This window comes from Danio rerio, chromosome 10, assembly GCF_052040795.2.
Source record: "Danio rerio strain M-AB ecotype USA chromosome 10, GRCz13ab, whole genome shotgun sequence".
Lineage (NCBI taxonomy): Eukaryota > Metazoa > Chordata > Actinopteri > Cypriniformes > Danionidae > Danio > Danio rerio.
The window spans coordinates 33,164,084-33,177,500 of NC_141030.1; the positions used below are offsets into that span (position 1 = coordinate 33,164,084).

The 13,417-nt window shown below is 35.4% G+C and overlaps 1 protein-coding gene and 1 long non-coding RNA gene across 5 annotated transcripts in view; both read left to right on the plus strand.

Annotated features, from left to right (window-relative positions):
* dlg2 (discs, large homolog 2 (Drosophila)) overlaps positions 1 to 13,417 on the plus strand; it is a gene marked incomplete at its 5' end in the record, with an annotated part of 395,575 nt that overhangs the window by 129,535 nt on the left and 252,623 nt on the right.
* LOC147842117 (uncharacterized) overlaps positions 9,331 to 13,417 on the plus strand; it is a 7,833-nt gene continuing 3,746 nt past the window's right edge. Inside the window, exon 1 of the long non-coding RNA XR_015501277.1 lies at positions 9,331 to 13,409. This is a non-coding gene — a long non-coding RNA (uncharacterized LOC147842117). The remainder of the gene's footprint in view (positions 13,410 to 13,417) is intronic.

A 13,417-nucleotide genomic window follows, 5' to 3' on the forward strand; every position in this document is an offset into this window, starting at 1 on the left:
AAAAAAAAAATAGCTTAAAGTGGCTAATAATTTGTCCCAAAAATGTTTTTTTTTTTTTTTATTAAAAACTGCTTTTATTCTAGCCTAAATAAAACAAATAAGACTTTCTCCAGAAGAAAAAATATTATCAGACATACTGTGAAAAGTTCTTTGGTTTGTTTGACATAATTTGGTAAATATTTAAAAAAAGAAAAAAAATCAAGCAGGGGGGCTTATAATTCTGACTTCAGCTGCATGTATGATGCCAAATTCAGTTTATCTAGGCAAAATGGACACACCTAAGAATTTTAAAGACGTGACGTGATATCTGTTCAAATTGCAGATTAACTACTATAGATTGGCACCAAAATACCACCTTCCCCAAATATACAAACAAACAAATCCTACAAAATTCAGATTAAAACTATGACTTTTTAAATGCATTTGTGCCAAGTTCCAAGTTGTCGTAATGTTTCTGAAGCATATACACTTGGCATACTCTCTGAGAAGACAGATTTGAGGAAGGGTTTGGAGAGTGCAGGGCTCAGTTAGTCTCTTATAGTCTCTCTTTTAGTTGTATTTTTATTTAAAAGTAGGCATAACTTCTTTTTAAAGCCAGTAATATAAAAAGGTAGACTGGCCTAATTTGAATACTTAAAAGTAATATTGGTAACGCTTATAGCTAACTGCTAGACTAGCTCTCAAGACATACTCTGGTTTAACATAGTCTTAACATAGTGGCCATCATTATGCAAATAAGCCTGCAGAACGCCCTAGCAGCCACATGGCAACACATTAAACACCCACTCAGATCACCTTAGCAACTCCAGCGATGTCCACTCGTGTCTCTGTTAATATTCACTCTGAGCGATGCTGTTTTACTGCAGTTACCCTAGACAGGCATTATTTTTTTCCCCAGCACATGCAACATGAAGTTAAGGAGTTTGAGTCTGTTCCATTAGCATACTAATTGTTTTCATGGCTTCTCATTTTTTGTCACATCACTTTAACTAAAGCGCTTATGCCTTCCCTGAAGCATGAGCTTAATGATATTGGCTTTGGGGTCTTATATTTAAAAATAAATAAATAATGAAATAACTCATTAGTCTGTTCATAGACTCTGGGTTTTGAAGGGGTTTCAGGAGTCGTGATGTTTCCGAAGCATATACACTTGACGTACTCTCTGAGATGAAAGATTTGAGAGTGTGTTTGGAGAGTGCAGGGCCCAGCTATGGTTTTAAATAGAGAGTGGACAGCAAATAGTCTGTCTCAGTTGGGTTTTTTTTTTATTGATTTTGGGTCATTTCTGTTTATGAATAGATAATTAGAGGCCAATTGTGTTGCACATATGAGGTGTTTATTCCAGCCGTTTAGGTGCATGTATAATGGCAAATATATGTATAATAATTTTATTCAAGTTTGTTCTTGTTTACTCGGTGCATTAATGCTAACATGCACAATTGTAGATTTTAATAATGCATTAGTTAATGTTGAACTATGATTAATAAATGCTTTACAAGATTATTCAGACTTACTTGATGTTAGTTGATATGTTGATAGTTGATACAGACTTACTTGATATGTTTAGCACAATGCTAAAGTGTTACCATTGGTTTATTATTATTATTATTATTATTATTATTATTATTATTATTATTATTATTATTATTATTATTATTATTATTATTATTATTTGAATCACACTTTAGTAGAGCCAGAAGTTGATAGAAAAAGAAAGAATTCTCAGTAGAAAGAATTAGTTGAAAGAATTTTAAATTTGAGAAAAGTGCTTCACCTTAGTGTCACTGTCCTTGAAATCACATTCATGACTTTCACGTTTCATTGAAATACAATAAAAGATTTAAGAAATTTTGCACCTGCTCAAAATTAGAGTCCTTGACATGCACTGCTCTTGCATGCACTGACAATCACACATCTATAATGTCTATCAAACTGGTAAATGTTGTATTATATAGACTACACAATGAAATAAGTAATCAATAAAGAAAAATATCCTCAACCAAAAGTTTTGCAGGGATAACAAATTGCAGAAACATCTTGTCTGACAAATAATTTCTGTCATAAATGAAGACAAATCTCCTCAGTGGTGGCGGAAATAGTTAAGAGAGTGATTCAGAATGATCCTTAAAGTGTTCGTTTTACAGACCTGCAGTTGCTGACTTATAAGCAATCTGAACATCTGTTGAATTCATCCATTACATGCGAGAACGGAGAGCTTTCCAGAGCTTTAGAACAGCCAGAAGGGAGTCTCGCATGTGTTAAACATCTGTTTCTCTTTTTGGTTGTTTTATTCTTTCATTATATAACTTTAATTATAAAATCTGTTGCTGCTATTAATATGTGTAAAGTATCTCTGCAATTTCATATTGAAATATTCTGATTGGTTTAGCTGCCAACTTGGGGGAAATCATGTCATTGTTCAATTAAATCATGTAAAACTAATTCTCATGTAAAATGTTCTCTCTTCCATGTTTCATTCCTGTGCATTCAAGGAGCTTTCTGCACCATTTTATTTTGATTGATTGATTGATTCATTCATTCATTCATTCATTCATTCATTCATTCATTCATTCATTCATTCATTCATTCATTCATTCATTCATTCATTCATCCATTCATTCATTCATTCATTCATTCATTCATTCATTCATTCATTGTGCCCTAAATGTACAGTGAGGAAAATAAGTATTGAACATGTCATTTTTTTTTCTTTCTGGGAATAATATTTCTAAAGGAGCTGTTGACATGGAATTAAACCAGATTTTGGTAAAAATCCAAACAATACAAACATAATAATAAACTAAACAAACTAAATCAGATTTATTTATTTATTTTTTATTAAAAACTGCTTTTATTCTAGCCGAAATAAAACAAATAAGGCTTTCTCCAGACGAAAAAAATATTATCAGACATACTGTGAAAATTACAGTAAACTGTTCTGTTAAACATCATTTGAAAAATATGTTAAAAAGGAAAAAGAAAAACCAAAGGGGGCTAATAATTCTGACTTTAACTGTATATATATATTTTTTTTTTTTACTAACAAAACACAAGCCTCTCCTACAAATGAGCACTGGAAGTATTATCGCTGGAGCTATGGTTTATGTACAATATTGCCAAAAGTGCCAGGAGTAAGAATGTTGCTATTTACCCCATCTGTTGGGCAAGTTTCAGACAGAGGGTTAGTTGTAAAACATTCTTAAAAAGGCAGATTTCACATTAATGAAATTAATTGAAATCCAGTTTGCTTTAAATAGTATATTTCCTCAGTACTTAACAATTTTTTTTTATTCTACATAGCACTGCATGTTTATTTATTTATAAGATTTATTTGCGTTATAATCCATTTTTATACGATGCGTTTATTTTCATTATTTCCAATTTAAATTTTTTTTTTTTTCAATTAAAAAAGTATTTGCTATATAAAAAGTTCCCAACATTATTCTCAAAATCCAAATATTGTTTTGTTAGTTTAATTGGTGTCCCACAGTGCGTGGCTTATTTGTAACATCGTTACAACTTACCCCACTGTGTCGTGTTTTCCTCATCGATCACTGTGTGTGTGTGTTATCATTCAAAATGGTTTCATCTTTTAGCCTAGAAGACTGTAGTCACAACAATATAAGATTTTACTTGCCTACGTTCACAGATTAATTTGGCAAAAATGGTTTTTCCTGTTCAAATTTTGCGGAGCTTTTTCAATAATTGGCTGACACTGTGGTGAAAACCTCAGAAGCATGCCATGGTTAACCCTGAGCAAATACCTTAAAACTCTGTCTCACATGTTCCCACGCTGCCCTAAATTTGCCATTTTAAGCTTTGAAAAAATCTTGTTCTAACTCTAATGCTTGTCAAAAATCTACACGTTTAGCCAGAGCCAAGCTGCAGTGTTTTCTCAAAGCAAAAGCATCTTGTTGTTCTTTAGCTCTCTTTCTTTCTCTCTCTTTCTCTCTCTCTCTCTCTCTCTCACAGATGCTAAGGAAGGTCATTCCTATCCAAAGCAAACACAGTGATATGAATACTAAACTGTCTCCTTAATTGCAGATTAAGGAGACTGGGGATTATAAAAGAGCCCATATCTAGGCATCCCGATCAGCCCTCGCAGGCTGTTTGAAATGCATCCTTTAAGCAAAAAAATGATGATGCAATATCCGCTTGGCCCAAAAGACTGATGAAAGGAGAATATTTTGAATCGTGCGACTACAGTCATTAGCGTTAGTCTCAGCGCTGATGTTTTATGGACAGAACACAGGTTATTGTGTCCTCCCATCTTAAAGTCTGTCTTCGTTTTTAAACCCATGAATGCAGTCACATCCTGGCAGTTGCCTGGTAACAGATGCGCCCGACTGAAATGTTTTTAATAATCAGACCCACGCTTGAGTCTGACCTTGTTATTGTGTGCGCGCGTGTGTTTGTGTGTTCGTGACCTTCACCCTGTATCTCTAATGAGTGTAAGTAGCTCTAACAGGGTTATGCTGCACTGCTAGCGCTAAACCACAGCGAGAATGTGAAGTGGGTTTTTACTGACAGGGTTTCGGAGACCTCTGGGACCCGACGCACAGCACATGTTTATGTTGTTGTTGTTTTTTGCTCAGCTCATTATATGTCTGCACAGAGTTTCGTCATATTGGACATAAAAATAAGAGTCTGAGAAGCTTGTTTCTTTTAGGATAAAGGCCACATGTCTGTTTGTTGTTCACATCGGGGCTGGACTGTAATGACTTCTTGAAATGGCAGAGTTCGTCCAGATATTTTTACGTCCGGTTTGTTTATCCTGACCACAGTATAAATTAAATAAATAAATAAATTGTATGAAAGGCAGAATGACAGTGGGCTTAATGAATAGTGGTTATATGGACAGTATTTCAACACAAACACAAGTCACCGATTAGTTGAGAAATGGTACAGACCGTTTCAATGTTATAATGTCATTGGCCCCTGAAAATTTCCTGTCTGATGTTAAAGTATTGCATAACTGTAACAAGAGGCAATTCAGTGATAACTTCATGTTAAAACATCTGTCATAGGATTATTTATCAATATTTTTACTTTTTTTGATTCTTGGAAGCTATGGAAATTAAAAATGTAAATCATGAAATACATTAAGACCATCGTTATTGTTTACATCCCTCAAAATGATCTACAACTTGCTCACAATTCAGTTTGTATTACACATTTCAGATTACAGTTTCAGTACAGTTCGATATATTATTTGTTTAGTAAAAAATAACAGGATTCTATCAAGAAACAAAATTAATCTACTAGCAAAAGCACAAATTAATGTGATATAATAAAGATACTATTCAAATAAATAGTGAATTTCAAGTCTCTTCAGGTATCTAGCTGTAGTTTTTAGGTATAGACTAAATATTATAATCAATTATAACACTGTATACTGTATATTAGGGCTGCACAATATGCTGTTTCAACATTGATATCGCAATGTTTGTGTCTGCAATTGTCACATCGCAGGATATGCAATGTTCAGTTGGGATTATAATAATTCAGCACAACAGTTAAGAATACATGAGATTTGTGGAGTCAATGCAAAGTATAACCATAACAGAGTAAATGATTATCATTTGCATGTGTCTCAGGCATTTCAATATAGTTTAAAGCATTCAAAAGAAGTACATTTGTAACTTTAATGAGGAATTATTTTGCTGAACTAATACAATGAAGATTCTCAGTGTTATTTTACATTTTATTATTCAATTTCTGTATCTGATTACTGTTTAAACATCTATTAAGCACTGTTTGTTTTGCTTTTTTTGTTGCTCTATGGTAATTATTTTTGCTTGCAGTTTGTTTATTATTTTTTTATACATGATTCACACCCTTCGAAGATCACCCCAGTCGATCCAAATAAATGATTTCTTTCCAAATAGAGCTATTTAAACCATCTGATGAATTTGTATTCATATCACTATATATCACAGAAAAACTAAATATCACAGTGTCAGGTTTTACCAATATTATGCAGCTCTACTGTATATATATATATATATATATATATATATATATATATATATATATATATATATATATATATATATATATATATATATATATATATATAATTTCAGTTCGAACCCTGGGAACAGACAATTGCTAAATTTCACTTGAACATGAGGTATGGCTTTTTGACCTATGGAGAAGGGAACATGGGTATTAAGGCACCAGACCAAGAAGGGCCTTGTAGACCAGAATAATCCAGTAGGTGCACCTTCTTACATTCAAAGAAGGCCACTCAGCTTTGGCATACTGTTCACAATGGTGAGTTAGCCTGTAACAAACCTCAAAGCGCAAACCTCAAAACAGAGTTTAAAGGCTGGACCAGGACCAGGCTTTTCCATATTTCACAATCATTCTATTATCCAATCAGCTTAATACCAAACCTCTATAAACTAACATGTCCAACCTCCTCTGATCTCTAGATTTCAGCATCCCTCCACCACCCCGACTCCACACCTTTAAAACTAATCCCTATTTAAATTGGAGTGAGGGGAGTGTTCTGAGGCTGGGATAGACACTGTGCTCAGACCCCTATCTCTTTCTCTTATATACTTCTGAGTAACTTGAGCTAGGGTGTCTTGCAGAGCAACAAGTTGCAACATTTATAAAAAAGAAATGAGATGTTTTTACTTTAAGACAATAGAGCACAGCACACTGAGAAAGTTACAGACGACACGTCAATTCTCGAATGTTTATGTTCCAAGGCACAACCGACTGAACACACATCAAATCAGGCTGACATAATTGACATATATTGACATAGACATAATTGTCCATTCAGAAGCAAGGCTTGGTTTACAAGTCGTAACTTTCATTCACTGGTTCAAATGAGTGCACTTCTCAAATCTGGAGCACGTGTTTTTTTTTTTTTATTCTCAATGTTTAAATAAGAAAAGCTTAAATGAGTTAAGTTAAAACCAGTATAGCGGTGTACAGTATGTGTTTTGTGGCCCCAAGTGTGCTTGCCCTCTGTCAAAAGTAGGGTAATAATGACAGGGTGAATGACTTGACATTTAGCACTCAAACTAAGTTTACACTGCTTTGAGTTTGTGTTTATGGTGGTGTGTTCAGGTCTCAGTACTGTGCTTGTGCATTTAGATTGGTTTGATGCAGAGCACAAATTCCAATTGGTTCATTTGAAAGCGTCCATAATGTTAGCACTCACTGATTGGCCGTTGCGCATGCATACATTCAAACATTGAAAAAAAAAAAAGACATATGCATATTAATCCGCAGGCGCAGGCCCGGATTGGCTAATCGGGCAGACTGGGAGAATTCCCGGTGGGCCGGTCTGTCTTTTGGCCGCGAGGGCCGGTGTCCCTAGGAGCTTGCACTCTCAGCAGTTACATTTTTTTTCATTTATTAATTTTTTTTCATTTATTAATTTTTTTTCGCAGCCCCGTGACCAAAATGCTGCCTGCAGGTTAATGACGTAACTATCATTCCACCCCAAACAGCGGCATTTTTGGTGAATATAGGAATTAGAATAATTAATATTAATGAATATTACACCTGCTTAACGAAAATCAGATTATTCTCTTCATTAATAAATCTGACATAACTTGATTAGATTAAGACCTCAATAGAAAGTAATACTGTGGTTAAAAGTCTTGCAGATAACTGTGCAATACTTTTTTTCCCAAATATACCGCCATAACAGCGCTATTATGGTCCAGTGGTCAGCATGTTGGGTTACGACACCGCCAATCTGAGTTCGAACCTCACCTGAGTAATTTTTGCATTTTTTTTTTTTTTTAGTGTAAAGACATATAATACTGTTTGGATTACTTATGTAGGTGTACATATTTTATTTTAAATTTTTGTCTGACCACCATTACAAAGGACTGGATATCTATTAAGAATTTTGCACAGAATATATATTCAGATGTTGCAGGAAAGGACATTGTGATGTTTTAAAGAATAGTGTTGGAGATTTAGCTACCATTTAATGTTCTCATATTTATGAAAAACATTTAAAGATCTAAAGCAGCTGTTTCCTTGAAAAAGACGTGATAGTGTCATTAGAAACTGAATTAGAAATTACGTTATTTTAAAATAGTCAGTCGTGAACTGAGGTGGGCTGGTCTAAAGCTTGAAACTCCAGGGCTGAAAAGGAATCCCACTCTAGCCCTGCGTAGCGGTCAGTGAATGATTCAATATTATATTAAGTATTGTGGCATCCCTATTACCTATTGTTTGTACCTTTGAAATGCTTTCTTTTTTAAGTAAATAATAAAATAATTTGTGAATTTATAAATAATAATGTAATATTTATGAGTATTCATGACCCAAACTGTGCCTGTCACAGTTTGTTTACCGAGCCGAAAACTTGAAACCCCCCAAAAAAGTGTTTTTCTTCTGAAGGACATTCGAAACAGTCGTGAATAGTGTGTATAATATAAACTGCATAAACAAAATTAATATATACTAAGTGTACTTTATTGACAGTGAAATAATAAATTGGTTCAGGCTATTTTAATTACATTTATTAAAAGAAAAATCAATTATTGATCCTGTCATTTGCACACCAGGGCGAAGTCACTTCAGATGTGTGGCCGTATTTGATCTATTGCCACTTTCAAATGGCCTTCTTCATGCAGCAGTGCCTACAATCAGAAGCAGTTTTGTCCACCATCATTCTTCTCTGAATATTAAGTTTTACAGGAAGCCATAATGCTTACACACTTGCTTTTTACATCATGTAGGAGAATTTTTAAGTTCTTCTGTATGTAAACCATTGTTAGGATTAACACTAAAACTACCAAGGCAGTCATTCTGAATACCTTTTAAATGTTTCAATGTAATACTGCTTAAATAGACTAAAGACTGAAGCTATTTTAACAAATCAAGATGAACTGGGTTTAAATATACAACTGTGATTATCAATGGTTTAATAAACACACAGATTGCAATCATTTAGAATTAAGATTGCACATGGACTTGAATAGCAATCACAATCTTTTAACCATGCAGCTCTACTATATTGACTGAATATTGAAATATTGCATATTGAATCTTAATTGAACTGTTGTTAATTGCCACATTAAAAAAAAAAAAATGTGACGTCATGTTATCAATTGTGTTGACGCAAAATTCGAATCAGGTAAAATTTTTTGTTTTTCGCATCCAAAAAAGGTTTTTGAGAGGTGTTTTGACAATTCAGAGTCACTATACAACCGAAAGCCAAAATCCAAAATGATTGTTTTGGATAAAACAAAGCCCTTTATGATAAGCAAAGTACAAAATAAAGACACAGCATATAATATAATAAAATATACAGTGTTGGGCAAGCTACTTGAAAAATGTATTGAGCTAAGCCATTGGCTACTCTAAAAAATGTAGCTTAACTACATTAAAAGCTACCCCCTGGGAAATGTAGCAAGCTAAGCTAAAAGCTATATGGCAAAAGTAGCTTAGCTACATCTAAGCTATTTTTACAATTTTAATTTTTAAATCGAAGCATTTTAAATCCAACTCAATCATATGTTAGTCATCAATAAAACTGTCAATGAAACTTATGAGGCACAATAGTTCAGTCCAGTTATTTACTGTAAAATATTTGCTGTTCTAAACAGAAACACATTATAGTATATAACAGCTAAAACAAAAAAATCAATAAGGTGTTGCACATTTAAAATACTATAGTAATTTATAGTAAAGCGAAATATTTTGGAATAAGCATTATACAGCTATACTGTATTTAGCTTGTTTGACACATTTAAAATTTGTGGCTAATAAATAATTTTTGTATGGTGTGATCAGAGATAAATTTGGTAAATCCTTAATTTTGAGTTCTGAAACCATGACCCATTTGCTCATACACGACACACAAAACGTGAAATAAATGAGAAGGCATGTGGACATAACACAAAATCTAAATCAACTAATTTTAACATGTCAAAGTCATATTTATGCATAGAAAAATATTTTCCCAAAAAACAAAATTGTGGCTATTGAAAATGTATAGTGGCTAGTAACATTGTAAAACTACTAGCCACTGTGGCTGGTGATCAAAAAAATTAATGTAAAGCCCTATATATATATATAAAACTATATATAACTTCTTGAGCTATGGTCACAAGGAATCCTACATCAGAAATAACTCCTCTCCCTCAGTAATCTTTACATTAAGAAAGTTTCACCCAATGACTGTATAAAATCACCAGAGGTGGCAGTAATGCACCAAAACGCTACTAGCAACGCTACTGCCAAACACTGAAAATATAATACAAATGTTCTGTGGTTTATATGTTTGTAAGCCATAGTTTATGGGATTTGGTGTGGCTGTGTGTGTGGGTGTCCGTACCTCAGACAAACTGCCGGTCTCTATTTCGGGAACAGTTGGTTCATGGAAATTGGTGATGGTCTTTTTAATATGCAGTTCCAGTATTGCTAGCAAAGTATCAAACTGAGTCATGGACATCCTGAAGTAAACTTTGAATGGGTCGAGATAATCCCACAGCTCTTCGATAAGGAGGTGAAACTCTCCAATTTAAGGGTGGACCAAATATTTCCTCTTTTTTTTCCCCCTTTGTTAAGCAGGGAGAAGCAACAAAATCATCTTCACAACTCGAAGACATTTATATTGTTTTTCAAATTATTTTGCAACAGATTAATTAATATGCATCAAACTCTGTGTGCAAGAATTGTGATATGAGTATGAATATGAATACGAAAAGAATGCATAAAACTTCAGACTTCACTGCGCAAAGACCTTAAATGTAACTATATTTAGCAAAACAGTACTATCAGCTGAATTCTTCTGCCGCGTAACCATTTACCCTCATCACATTGCACTGTTCTGGTGAAAAATAACTGGACTGTAGGTCTACCATGGGCCTAATCTCTTCCTGTCCTCAGCCTTCTGTATTTATCTGCCTCGAGAGCTCTTATCTTCCTCATTCCCCGCTACTGTGTGCCGGTCTGCTGTTACACCTCCTGATTTCTGTCAGAGTGTCTAAATCGCCGGCCGCCTTTAATCTCCCAGAGTGCACCTGGAAACTCAAGTTTAGCTCCATCTTTTCACCTGTTAAAGGAGGAAATGTGTTTCCTGAATAGAGTACAATGCACTTAAAACTACCTCTCCGTCGCTTTTAACAGCAAGTCATCGGTAGTTGCAATCGAGCGCACGAGTCTTCCCCGTGGTTCAGGTGATTGCTGGTGCATTGGTGATATAACTCAGTTTTAGTGCACTTTAATGTGGCTCAGTCACTGGCCGGGAGAGAAAGAGTGCTGCTGATCCCTTTGAGACATATCATTTGTGTAAAGTACAAGATAGTAGCATTGCAGCACCATGGAGAGCTCCTTGTGCGTATGAAAGTTGGCATCTTAAAGTGGCTTCCCATTGCCTCCTTTCAAACCTGACAGGGCCCAATAACACACTGCAATTAACACCCCAAATTACCCACCACAGGCTGGAAACCAAGAAGGAGAGAGAGGCAGTAGAAAGAAGAAGACAGTGGAAAAACTGGAAGGGAGGGCAATGGAGGTTGCGTCTCAGGCAGAATCCATTACACAATGAGGCCTCCAGAGAAATTGATTTGCTATTAGAGGGTAAATGCATATGGCAGGCGGTGGGAGATTTCCTGGAAGGGGCAGATCCCGAGCCCTCCTTTACAAAACCTTGATGGAACTGCCATCCGCAAAATTGCGTCTAATTTGATGTTGATATTTCAGCATGCACCAAATAAAAGTATACCTTCTGCCGCTCCGTTTCTGATGGATCAAAGGCAATTTAAAAAGAAGCATTTCATTTAAGGCTCTTAGACTCGCACTTTCCATCTGTTTCCTGTTAACACTTGCAGAAGGAGGCAGAAGTAATGCTCTGTGATGTGTTGCATGAGCGTTTGCTGGTCGATTAAATTCTTTGGTGCATCAAAATGCTTAATAGTTGCGTTGCGCAGGAGGTCAAATCTTACATTTACTTGTTGAAGTGCAGATAGTGATTACTAGACATTTATTATGACATGGAATTATATAAATGTCAGCATAGGCTGATTCTTAAAACGTAGCCCTATATACATTTCTGGAGATTGCAAATTATGTAGCCAAAGCTAAGTATGGCTGCTTTTCGTCTTAAAAATGGACGCTACTGGGCGGTATGACGTTGCGCTTTTTCACGCTAACCAGCTAACCACTTACCTGCATGTGGACAGATTTCCCACTGATGGAGTTCATATCTGGTGAAGAATGGTTCCAGAAAGCTTGAGGGCTTTTCTTTTTCTGGATTGCTTTTCAAAACACTGCGGTTGGGTTTCGGGAAGGTGGAGGGTGGGGGTATTGATTGGTTGGTCAGTCAGTCAGTGAGTTAGTCAACAGTGGCCTCTGGTGGATTTACGTGAGAAGTGCAGACATGAATGGCACTCGCGAGAGAAACTGAGATCTCAAAAAGCATATACAGCAGCCTCTGGCGGATTTGCAAAAACAAACCTGCAAAAAAACGTAGCTCCTGGGATGTATTTTGCTCTCTCCAGAAATATAGAAGTATGTAATCAGAAAAAGCCTGGGTTGGTAAATGTAGAAAAAAAAATGCAACCACATCTGGATTTTCAGTATTTGATATCTTATGCTGTGTTCACACCAAATGCAGCATGTGCTGATAAATCGCACTATTCGCACGTATATAGACGTGTGAACATTTTGAGTTTACTCACTTTATTCGCGCAGTCTAACCTGCTTCATTCGCGTGTAAAATTTACTTCCCAATAGAGACTGATTCGCATCATGTCCAGGGCTTCTGTCTGCTCAGTGAGTCTAGCTTCGTTTCTAAATGGCTAACATAGATTTTATTTAGAGAAAAGCTTTTTATGTATGATCCGTTTGGAGCTATGTCTGAGTCCACTAAATCCTTTCAGAGGAGCACCCAGTTCTTTGAGTTCATCAACTCCTCCAGAAACTTAACTTGGATGATGGAGGCTTGCAGCGCTGCTTCCAACTGAGCCGAGCCCAGTTTGATCAACTCTTGTCTGGTGTCGGCAGAGGGATTGCCCCCTAACAACAACAGGCGCTACATCATAAGCAAACCCCTACTAGAGAAAGGTCCTGATTGGTTGATGCGGAGCAAAAATTACAGATTTTCCAACTTAAAGTTCAAATTTTCCAACTCGAGCGATTCACGCGAAATGCATTTTAATAGCTAAACTTTGCAGACCCGGTACCAGGTCCGTGACGTCATCGACTTTCGCTTTAAGATTTAAAGGGCTAGCATTGCACCAGACCCCCGTAAGTGGCTTAGTTCGAAAGTGTAGAATCTGTATTTATGCACATATGCATCACTTTGGTTTTTATTCTACTGTACAAAAGTTATTTACAAATGAAAGCTCTTGCCGGTGCTATATATATATATATATATATATATATATATATATATTAGGGATGGGAAGATTAACCGATATGTATCGAT